This window comes from Chrysochloris asiatica, unplaced genomic scaffold (genome assembly GCF_000296735.1).
Source record: "Chrysochloris asiatica unplaced genomic scaffold, ChrAsi1.0 scaffold00068, whole genome shotgun sequence".
NCBI classification, from domain to species: Eukaryota; Metazoa; Chordata; class Mammalia; order Afrosoricida; family Chrysochloridae; genus Chrysochloris; species Chrysochloris asiatica.
Genome location: NW_006408586.1, coordinates 5,112,409 through 5,124,680, shown reverse-complemented (window position 1 = coordinate 5,124,680; position 12,272 = coordinate 5,112,409). Strand labels below are relative to the sequence as shown.

Genomic DNA, 12,272 nt, shown 5'->3' with positions numbered 1-12,272 from the left:
ATATCACAGGTTGTTAATGAGTCTTCCTCCAATCTTGATGCCACGTTTTTCTTCATAGAACCCAGCTTCTCATATTATTTGCTCAGCATAGAGATTGAATAATTATGGTGAAAGAATACAACCTTGTCGCACACCTTTCTTAATTTTAAAACATTCAGTGTTCCCATGTTCTGTTCGAACAACTGCTTCTTTGTCCAGGTACAGATCTCTCATGAGAACAATTAAGTGTTTTGGAATACTCATACTTCGAAATGTTGTCCATAGCTTGTCATGATCCACACAATCACTTAACAACAACAATCCTGCTTGAAGAGACCTAATATTTCTATTATGTGAATACACTGCAATGCCATGAGTTCTGCAAAATGTGATTTTAAGTCCTGTTTCTCAGAGGATGTTGAGTTGTCCAATCCAATCTTGTTGTTATGGTTGCCTTTCACCGTGGCTGTTTTACTAACTATAACATGATTCAAACTTGGACAAGGAAATCTAACAGAAATCGTGATGGTACCATTTATCAAAAGTTTTTTGTCTCATTATAAAATAACTGCACAATAACATATGTGTCTCTTTCTTCCTGAATAATGTTATGTCTTCATCTGATCTGATTGTGAAACTGCTGCAATTATTTTTTCACAGTGAAGACAAAGACATTGTAAAAGGGTGAAATTCATTTTTTTGTTCTCTTGTCATTTTATGGAACAGAGACATTAACTTAAAAAAAAAATAAAATGTAGTCTCAAAAAAAAAAGTGTTTCAATGTCAGTGTTTTCTGGTTCTGTACAGTTGCTGTTGTTGTTAAGTGCCAATGCTCTAAGAATATTAACAATACTATTTCTCATCACTTATCCCTATTAGAATGACTGTGGTAGCAGCAGCCAACATATATAGATTCAAAATAGTCAAATGAATAAGGAAAAATTAAAAGGAAGGTTTGGTGACAGTTCAAGGATACAAACACTTTTCTATAGGTACAGTATTAATGTTAATAATCTAGGAAGGATTTTTGTTGTTGTTGTTTTCCCAATCTTACATGCAGGAGGGCAAGGAAACAGTAGTTGGAATTAGTACTCTGTAAGCCTATTGTTGAACCACTGAATAAAGCAATTCAGAATTGTGCTTCCCCAGATCTGGTTCTTGTTATACAAGAGACTAAACCCAAACCAAACTCACTTTCATGTCAATTCAAACTCATAGCAACCCTTCAGGACTAAGTAGAACTGTTTCTTAGGGTTTCAAACACTGCATGCATTTATGAGAGCAGACAATCTCATCTTTTGCCCACAGAATCACTGGTGTGCTTGAACTACTGGCATTGTGGCTAGTAGCACAATACTTAGACTCTTTTGATTCCAGTTCTCCTGTAACATGAGATAATAAAGTTTTCTATTGCTTAAAACATTTGTATTTTAGAATCACGTTGCTTTCATCTGAAAACATCAGGATTAATAGAACCACACAGACATCATTCAAACAAATCCTTAAAATTTATATCAATAAAGGTCAAACACATATGATATTTTTTTCTTAAACTTATCTTATGTGGTGGTGCTATGCCATGAACTTGATTTTGACTTGTACCCACCATATATAGAGTTTCTGAGGCTGTAATTCTTTATAGGAGCAGAAATTTGCATCTTTCTCCCATGGAGCAACTGGTAGTTTTGAACTGCTGACCTTGTGGACCACTATGCTACCAGAGCTTAAACTTAGGAAAAAGAAACTAAATAAATTCTATATGTATTATGTTGGCATTTACAAATGCTGTGCTATTATTAACTTTATAGACACATATTAGTTATCATTACAAAGATAAATCTTATGTATTTTATTTAATTTCTGCCTTCTACCACTAAAATGTTGCCTTCATATGAGTTTATAAGTTCCCTACCTTGTTCAACGATATGTGCACAAAGTCTTTGATAGAACAATATACAACAAATGTTGCAGGCAAAATGAATACTTTCATCCATTTGATCTGATATATAGGCAAATGTGACTTAAAAATATTTGACGAATACATATAATTAGTACAACAATTTTGACTATGTCTGAGATAAGTTTTATTAAAATTAAAAAGAAAAAGGGTATTTGCAGATGTTGAATAGTTAAGATGTTTGTTGATCTTAAATTTTTTTAAATAAAAATCCTCTGAATAATAAATCACAATGTTAATGTGAAGGAAAATGAGCCATTTTTTCCTTTTCATAGTTACCATTGATCTATGATATAATGAGGACTTTGGATCAATGTTTTCTTATTGATAAATGAAGGTCATGGAATCTTTGTGTCAGTAATTTAATCCAACACTTTATCTTAATTAAGTTCTTTTTAGCACATATTGTCAAATATACTTCAATAGTCATACCAAAGAACAAAATTCACTTTAAGTCACAGTCAAAGTTATCTTTTACACAAATAATCTCATAACATGATACAATAATAATGACCATAAGAAAGTGATGTGTTGAACAGATGGACCATAAAGGAATATTAGTTTATTTCATAATAATAATAATCTTTATAAGATCTCCTGAGGTTTTTGTCAGATTCCTATTGTCTCTAGGAAGATTAAACTTCCTTATACTCAAAAGATAAAATTTCAACAGCCCTCAATTACTTTCATACTTAATACCACTATTATTCAAATTTATGCATCAACCACTAAAGCCAGTTAGGATGAAATAGAAGAATTCTACTAAATTCTTCAATCTGAAATTGATCAAGCATGCAATCAAAATGTATTGCTCATTACTAGTGATTAGAATGCAAAGGTTGGGAGCAAAGAGGAAGGACCATATGGAAAATATGGCCTTGGTGATAGAAATGATGCTGGAGAACACATGATAGAATTGTGCAAAACCAATGGTTTGCTCATTTCAAATACCTTCTTTAGACAGCATAAGAGATGACTATACACATGGACCTTGCCAGATGGAATACATAGAAATCAAATTGACTACATCTGTGGACAGAGAAGATGGAAAAGCTCCATATCATCAATGAAAACAAGGCCAGGGGCAGACTGTGGAACAGACCATCAATTAATCATATGCAAATTCAAACTGAAGCTGAAGAAAATGAAAACAAGTCCACGAGAGCCAAAATATGACCTTGACTACATCCCACCTGAATTTAGAAATCATCTGAAGAGCAGATTTGATACATTAAACACTAAAGGCTCAAGACTAGAAGAGTTGTGGGATGACATCAAGAACATCAGATGTGAAGAAAGCAAAAAGTCATTAAGAAGACAAGAAAGAAGGAAAAGTTCAAAATGGATGTCAGAGGAGACTCTGAAATTTGCTCTCCAGTGTAGAGATGCTAAAGCAAATGGAAGAAATGAGGAGGTCCAAGAGTTGAACAGAAAAATTCAAAAACCAGCTACAGAAGATAAAGCCAAATTTTATAATAAAATGTGCAAAGATCTGGAATCAGAAAACCAAAAAGGAAGAACATGCTCAGCATTTCTCAAGCTGGGGGAACTGAAGAAAAAACTCAAGCCTCGACTTTCATTATTGAAAGATTCTCTGGGCAAATTATTGAAAGATGCAGAAAGACAGAAGGAATACACAAAGTCACTGTATCAAAAGGAAATGGTTAATGTTCAACCGTTTCAAGAGGTAGCATATGATCAAGAGCCAATGGTACTTAGGGAGGAAGTCCAAGGTGCATTGAAGGAATTGGCAAAAAATAAGACACCAGGAATTGATGGAATAAAAATTGAAATCCTTCAAGAAAGTGAGGTGGCATAGGAGACACTCACTCATCTCTGCCAAGAAATTTGGAAGACAATATCTGGCCAAGTAAATGGAAGAGATACATATTTATGTCCATTCCAAAGAGAGGTGACCCAATGGAATGTGGAAATCATCAGACAATCTCTTTGATATCTCAAGTGAGTAAAGTTTTGCTAAAGGTAATACAGAAACTGCTACAATCATACATTGACAGAGAACTTCCAGAGGTTCAAGCCAGATTTAGAAGAGAGATAGCATTGCTGTTGTTCGATGGATCTTGGTTGAAAACAGAGAATATCAGAAAGATGTTTACCTGTGCTTTATTGACTACTCTTAGGCTTTCAATTGTGTGGATCATGACAAGCTATGGACAACATTGCGAAGTATGAGTATTCCGGAACACTTAATTGTACTCATGAGGAATCTGTACCTGGACCAAGAAGTAGTTGTTCAAACAGAACATGGGAACACTGAACGTTTTAAAATTAAGAAAGGTGTGCGACAGGTTGCATTCTTTCACCATACTTATTCTACCTATATGCTGAGCAAATAATATGAGAAGCTGAGTTCTATGAAGAAAAGCGTGGCATCAGGATTGGAGGAAGACTCATTTACAACCTGCGGTATGGATATGATACAACCTTGCTGGCTGAAAGTGAAGAGGACTTGAAACATTTACTTATGAAGATCAAAGAGCCTTCGATATGGATTATATCTCAATGTAAAGAAAACAAAAATCCTCACCACTGGACCAATAAACAACATTCTTATCAACAGGTAATAGATTGAAAGTGTCAAAGACTTCATTATTCTTGGATCAACTATCAACACTCACAGAAGCAGCAGTAAAGAGATCAGACAACGCATTGCATTAGGCAAATGTGCTGAACAAGACCTTTTTAAAGTGTTGAAGAGCAAAGATGTCAGCTTGAGGACTAAGGTTCACCTAACCCAAGCTATGGTATTTTCAATAACCTCATATGCATGTGAAAGCTGGAGAGTGAATAAGGAAGACGATAGAAAAATTGATGCCTTTGATTTATCATGTTGGAGGAGAATACTAAACGTGCCATGGGCCACCAAAAAAAAAACCCCCAAGAGATCCATTTTGGAAGAAGTGCAGCCAGAGTGCTCCTTAGAAGCCAAGATAGCCAAACTTTGCCTCTCATACTTTGGACATATTTTCAGGAGGGAACAGTTGCTGGAGAGGGATATCATGTTTGAGAAGATGTAGGGTCAAAGAAAAAGTGGAAGACCCCCAACGAGATGTTTTGGCCAGGTGGCAGCATCGATGGAGTCAATTGTGGCAACAGTAGTGAGGTTGGCCCAGGATCAGATATTATTTCGTTCTGCTATACATAAGGTCGCTATGAGTAGGTGCCGACTCAATGGCACCTAACAACAACAACAAGTACTTTTGTATTTTAATAAGTTGATACAGTCTAGAACATTCTTTCTGAATAATGACGTTCACCATCACAAAGCACATGACATGTAAGGCCAAACAACGTTTGTTTTGTTGTTGTTGTTATGTGCCAATGAGTCGGTTCCAACCTGTAGTGACCCTGCATAGGATTTCCACAAAGCAACTGGTGAGCTTGAACTACTGACTACACCAGATCTCCAAACAACATTTAGCCTTACAGAAACACTGGAGATTTGGGTAGGCAGTGATTACAATCAGTGGAATTCTACATTCACGTTATCTTCTCAGGTGGTTCTCATAAGTACATTCCCAATACCGTAAACATTTATCAGTAAAAGATGTTTGACAGAGGACAGAGAGAGAACATTAAGAATAGAAAAACACAAAAAGTCATTTGGCTACTACAAAATTTGTCTTGTGTAAGTTTTCACCTTGTATGGGACACTGATTAACATATACCCTGATATGATCAGTTTCAGTGCATTAGAAATGCAACCTGATTATACATGATAGATGAAGTTATAATGAATATGTAAAAATATTCTGTTTCTTTTTATGGTGTTGGAGGAGAATATTAAAAGTACCATGGACTGCCAAAAGAACAAACAAATCTGCTTTGGAAGAAGTATAACCAGAATGCTCCTTGGGAGCTAGGATGGCCAGATTTCTTCTCTCTTACTTCATACATATTATCAGGAGTAACCAGTTCCTGGAGAAGGACAACATGCTTGGTAAATTGGAGAAAGCATCAAAAGAAGATGGATTGGCTACCCAAAGAGATGGATTGGCTAGTGGCAACAGCAGTGGGCTTAAATGTAGCAACGATTGTGAGCTTGGCTCATCACCAGGCAGTGTTTTGTTCTGTTGTACATAGGGTCGCTATGAGTCTGTACCAACTTGACAGCACCACACAGAGTCACTGTACCAACAAAAAAAAAGGTGGATATTCAACTATTTCAAGAAGTAGCATATGACCAAGAGCCAGTGATCCTGATCAAGAAGTCCAAAGTGCATTGAGAGCATTGGCAAAGAACAAGGCACTAGGAATTTATATAATACAAATTGAAATCTTTCAACAAAATGATGTGGCACTGGAGGCACTCACTTTCTTTTCCAAGAAATTTGGAAGACAACTGTCTCAAAGAGATCTGTATTTGTGCCCATTCCAAAGAGAGGTGACATAACGGAATGTGAAAATTATCAGACAAAATCATTGATATCCCATGCAAGTAAAGTTTTACTAAAGGTAATATAAAAATGGCAGCAACCATATATTTATTAACAGACAACTTCCAAGGTTCAAGCCAGATTCAGAAGAAGTGGAACAAGAAGTCAGATGGATCTTGGCTGAAAGCAGAGAATACCAGAAAGATGACTACCTGTGCTTTATTGACTACCCAGAGGCCTTCAATTGTGTGGATCATGACAAGCTATGTACACCTTTGTTATGTTTGAGTATTTCAGTGGCCAGATAGATATCTTCCCAATTTCTGGCATAGATGTGTGAGTGCCTGCGGTGCTGCATTAGTTGGTTGAAATATTTCAACTTATATTCCATCACTTCCTGAACTCTCGTGTTTTGACAATGCCTTCAATGTACCTTGGAGTTCTTCCTTTAGTATCATTGACTCTTGATCATATGCTACCTCATGAAATGGTTAAACATCAAGCATTTCTTTTTGGTACTCTGAATATGTGTATCCCTTTCATCTTTCTTTGATGCTTTATGCATCATTCCGTAGTTTGCTCATGTTGTTGCTATTGTTGGTAAGTGCTGTTGAGTCAGTTTTCACTCAAAGTAACACTCTCTACAGTTTCTAATGAGCATCAGATGAGTCTGATTCATCAACCTTGCAGTTCAAACCAAACTTGTGGTTGAGTGCTTACCCTACAGTGTCACACCAGGACTTCAATATCCTTCAATATTGAAAGCTGAAGATGGAGAAACACTGAGTGTGTTTTTCCCTTTTGCTTTTCTAACTCTAGTTCTTTGCACACTTCACTTTGTCTTCTCAAGCTGCCCTTTGAAATTTTGTAATCAGCTCTTTTATTTCCTCATTTCCTCCATTTGCTTATGCATCTCTGTACTGTAGTGCAAGTTTAAGAGTCTCTTTTGACATCCATTTTGGTATTTTCCTTCTTTCTCATCTTCTTAATTATCTTTTATTTTTTTCCTGTATGATGTTCATGCCATCATCCTACAACTTTTCTGGCCTTTAGTTTTTAGTATCTAATGCATCAAATATGTTCTTCAGATGTTCTCTAAATTCATTGGGATATGTTCAAAGTCATCTTTTGGCTGTTGTGGACTTGTTTTAATAATCTTCAAATTCAGCCTGAACTTGTATATTAGCAATTGATGGTCTTTTCCATGGTTTTGTTTTGGTTGATGATATGGAGCTTTTCCAAGGTCTCGTCCACAAATGTAGACAAATTGATTTCTGTGTATTCCATCTGATGATGTCCATGTGTAAAGTCATAGGAATATTAGAAATTGTCAAAAGTGAATGGAATGCATACACTTTGACATCCTAGGCAATAATGAGTTGAAATGGCCTGGTAGTGGCCATTTTGAGTAGGACAATCACATGAATTACTATGCTGTAAATTACAAATTAAAGAGGAGTAGCCTTGCGTTCATCATCAAAAAGACCATTTCAAAGTCTGTCTTTATATACAATGCTGTCTGAGATAAGATAATATCCATATGCCTACATGGAAGAGCAGTTAATACCACCATTATTCAAATTTAGAGACCAACCACTAAAGCCAGTGATGATGTAATTGAATAATTCTACCAACTTCTTCAGAATGAAATTGGTTAAGTATACAATAATCAAGATGTATTAATTATCACTGGTGATTGGAACATGAAGTTTGGAAACAAAGAGGAAGGATCAATAGTTGGAAAATATGGCCTTGGTGATGGAAACGATGCTGAAGGTCTCATGATAGAAAATTGCAAGATGAATGAACTATTTATTGCAAATAACTTTTTTATACAATAAAAAGATGTGTATATTATTGTTGTATGCCATCGAGTTTCTTTTGATGCATAGTAACCCTGTTTAGGGTTTCCAAGGAGTGACTGGTGAGCTTGAACCACAGACCTTGTGGTTCATACAGTCCAGCATATTATAAATAAATAAATAAACAAATAAATATGGTGATTGGCTGCTGTGTGCTGTTCAGTCATTTTTGACTTATTGCAACTCTGTATATGGCTCCTGAGGTGAGGCTGGTGTGGTTGAAACACTGGCTTGTGGTTTAGTAATCCAGTATTTTTCTTATAGCACCACACCAGGATTCCAAAAATATATATATAATTAGTAAAACAGAAATATATTACCAGGTAATGGTATTTATCGTAAGACTCCTGGTGTTGCTCTGTGGATAAGCACTGGGCTATGAATTATAAGGTCTGTGGTTCAATTGTACTAGCTGCTCCTCAGACACCCTACACAGGGTTGCTATAGTCAGACTTGACTCCATGACATTTAACAACAACATACTTGTAATACTCTTTGTCCTATTATACAATGACCATTTAATAATCTTTCTTAGTTCATTTCTGCAAAAATTGGCACCAATAATTTCTTCTACAGCAGACTCACTTTTAATTATTGGTGGCAAGAGCACACAGAACTCAGACACAAATCATAGTTATCAGATTTATTAAAGATTATCAGGTTACAATTTCTGGTCGGAAATGTTTGTAACACAGTTATTCCAGTAAGAACAGACTATTTTTGCCATGCTAGGAGGGGGATGCTTTATGGCCCTTGACCTTTTGGTCTGGTCTCTGCCCTTCTCTGGCAATATTACAAAGCAATTTTAGGACCAGTTTGAACAGAAACATCAGCAGTTTAAACTCAGCAGTTGATCCTTGGAATCCCTATACAGAGTTGCTATGATTCTTGACAGCACTTAACAACAATGATAACAATAATGCTGCACTGTTGGATAAGCACTGTACTGCTAACCACAAGGTTGACTGTTTAAAGCCACCAGCTGCTCCTTAGGAACCCTTTACAGGGTTGCTATGAATCAGAACCAACTCCACTACACTTGACAACAACAATAATGCTAATGGATTCCTTGACAACAACAATAATGCTAATAATGCAACAATAATGCTAAAGAGTGCTGTGGCACTCTTTAGGATAAGCACTAGACTGCTAACCAAATGGCCGGCAGTTCAAACCCTCCAGCCACTCCTCAAAAAAGCACTATACTGGAAACTCTAATAAGTCTCGATGGCACTTAACAACAAGAACATCAATAACGATAATAAATGTCCAAAGGCCACTCCACTTCTCTATAAGCCTCAGTTTTAAGACACTTAGCTCTAGCTCCATGGGTTAGAAAATTAGCTCTCCAATTAAGTCCCTAGAAGAACCCAATTTCATAAGTGAGCCTCCTGAGTAAAGGCATTCGGCTTTCTTGCCTGTGTTTTGAGAGGTCCACTGTTTTTTCTGGTACTCTTGCTCTTAATTCTCTGCTACTGCTTCTCTACCACAACTCTTCTACTCATCAGTTGTCACAAATTTCTGTCCCTGGATCCTGGAAATTCAATATGCAATGATTCTCAGAGTCCAAAGGATGCACACCTATCCTAGCTTTTCTGCACTGATAGGAGTGGGAATCCCCTTTCAGATTCTGAGATGGTTCCTTTAATACACACTTTACAGTTTCAATGTTTCACAATCACAATGAGCATGTTAACTATAATTCACAATTGTATCATATTAACCTATGTTTTATCATTTTTTATCTACAGCCATTAGGGGGAAAAAAAAAATGGTGGGAGTTACAATGAGTAGAAGAGTCAAATGAAGTAATTCACTGCACAGCAATATATCCCTAGATTTTTTTTTGTGTTGTTGTTGTTTTTTATTTCAAATTACAATGAATAGTTTAATACAATTCCTTACATGATTATGCATTTCTAAATATAAATTTTTAAAACTTTTTATATTTTAAATATACAATCTATATCCTTCAATTTATCTCAGCATAAAAATCTAATCAATGTATTCCTTTGCAATAACATACTGTTTTTTTATTTGCATTATTATTTTGCCACCTAAAATATTAATGTGGCATGATCATCTATGATATAAAAATAGACATTTAGGTTTCAAATTTCCATAAAAAAAAATGAATCCTTTTGGTTCAATAATGTAATACAGGTTGGTGAAACAAACAAACGAACGAACTAAACCAAGCCAAAACAAAGCAAAAACAGCTGAGGTATTTCTCTGGCGGTGTCAGAGGAGATGCCTAAGGAATTGGAAATGATGTTGGTAATGCAATGGTCTGTGTAACCTCATGAGCTGTCAAATCCTAGACTGCACAAGAGTAATAGCTCTTTTATAAAGCGTTTCTTTTAGCACTGCTCCCCAAACTCAAAGGCACAGAACACTAGCTATTTAAGGGCAAAATGATAAAGACCCACTTACTTAAGTTGATAAGCTTTTTCAGGAGTAGTATTTTGATTCTGAAACAAGTCACAGACTCATTAGCAGAACCAATGACAATGATAATAGACTATGACTATCTTTAATTGCCCTTCTATTGTGTTATGCATTTAAAGGCCACATGTGAAATGAAAGCTTTGTTGGTGATATAATGCTAGGATTTGGATTTTAAAGAAAGATAATCTCACACCTATAACGAGATCAGTTCTGCATTAGACACATGCCTGGATCACCTTCAGAAATCATTGTTGACCACATAGAATGCAAACACTTTAAAGATACTGGTTTTGCAAAATAACAAAGTATGCATGTCATTTAATATGGAAAGGCATTACTTTATGTTTCATAAAGTATGAAATATAAATGCTACCTACAAACCTGATGTAGACTTCAACTGGCATTTCATCAAAGGGTTCTAAACTGGCAGTATGCTTGTACTCATATATAGCAGAAAATTTTAAGGTTTATTAGCATATTGGAGAGAAATATTTCAACATGCTTGGAAGAATGTATGAAGCTTAAATAATCATGCTCAATATGATCATTTAATTTTACATTTATAAATGCATTAGAAAAATCTGACTTCTTTTTAAGTACAAATTCTAGAAAGTTCATAAACAAAGCAAGACTTCTTTGTGCATTGTTTAATCAGAAAGTTATATCTTGAATAAGGAGTATGTTTGTAAGATTTTTTTTAAGTGACCAGAGTTTGGGGTTTGAATGCATGAGGAATTCTAGTAGACCTATAACGTAGAATGGAGCCTGTACTGAGGTTAGAGAGATGGGTTTTAGACAGAATCTTGCATGACCCCAGGAACTTTAGGTTTCCCCACCTTGATTGAACTTGCACAGGTTTGGTTATTTATCAAGTTAATTAAGGTTTGCATTAATTTAAAATATTTTTTTAGCACAGAGTCAATTATTTGTTTTGTTTGATAAGTGTTTTAAGTCAGTTTCAACTCATAGTAAATGTATAGGGTTTCTGAGGAGTGTCTGGTAATTTTAAACTTCTGACCATTTGGTTATCAGTCCAGTGCTTATCCTACAATGCCATACCAGGATTCTGAAGTAAATTATGTATTAATAAACATCTCTGTAGTCCTCGTGTGGTGCTGTAGGATAAGCACTGGGCTGATAACCATATGCTGAAAGGTAACTACCAGTTGCTCTTTGGAAACCCTTTACAGCATCATTATGAGTCAGAATTTTGGCACATAACAACAACAAATATCATCTATGGAACATAGGTGATTCAGTAGTAGAATTTCTGCTACTGAATTCAGGGAACCTGGGACTGATTCCAGGCCAATTCATCTCAAAAGCAGTCATCATTTGTCTGTCAATGGAGTCTTAGCATGTTGCTGTGATGTTGACCAGGTTGTTGTGGAGTTTTCAGACTAAGATTTATTAGGAAGAAATGCCTGGAAATTTACTTTCAAAAATAAGCTAAAGAGATTTTTGCTTGGATGGGGTTGGTCTCCTGTTGCTGTTGAGACAATTACCTTCACCTCAGCTTTTAAATGCGTTTATATCTGAAGACTTTCCAACTACACACTCAAAACACCTTTCAATTTGACTTGGATTTACTCAGTTTAGGTCTTTGTTTTTTTTTTTTTTTTTTTTTTT

General features: G+C 35.6%; 1 pseudogene; it reads left to right on the top strand.

Moving 5' to 3' along the window:
• The first annotated feature begins 10,445 nt into the window (after positions 1-10,445).
• The window catches only part of LOC102811235, a 2,476-nt pseudogene continuing 649 nt past the window's right edge, over positions 10,446-12,272 (top strand).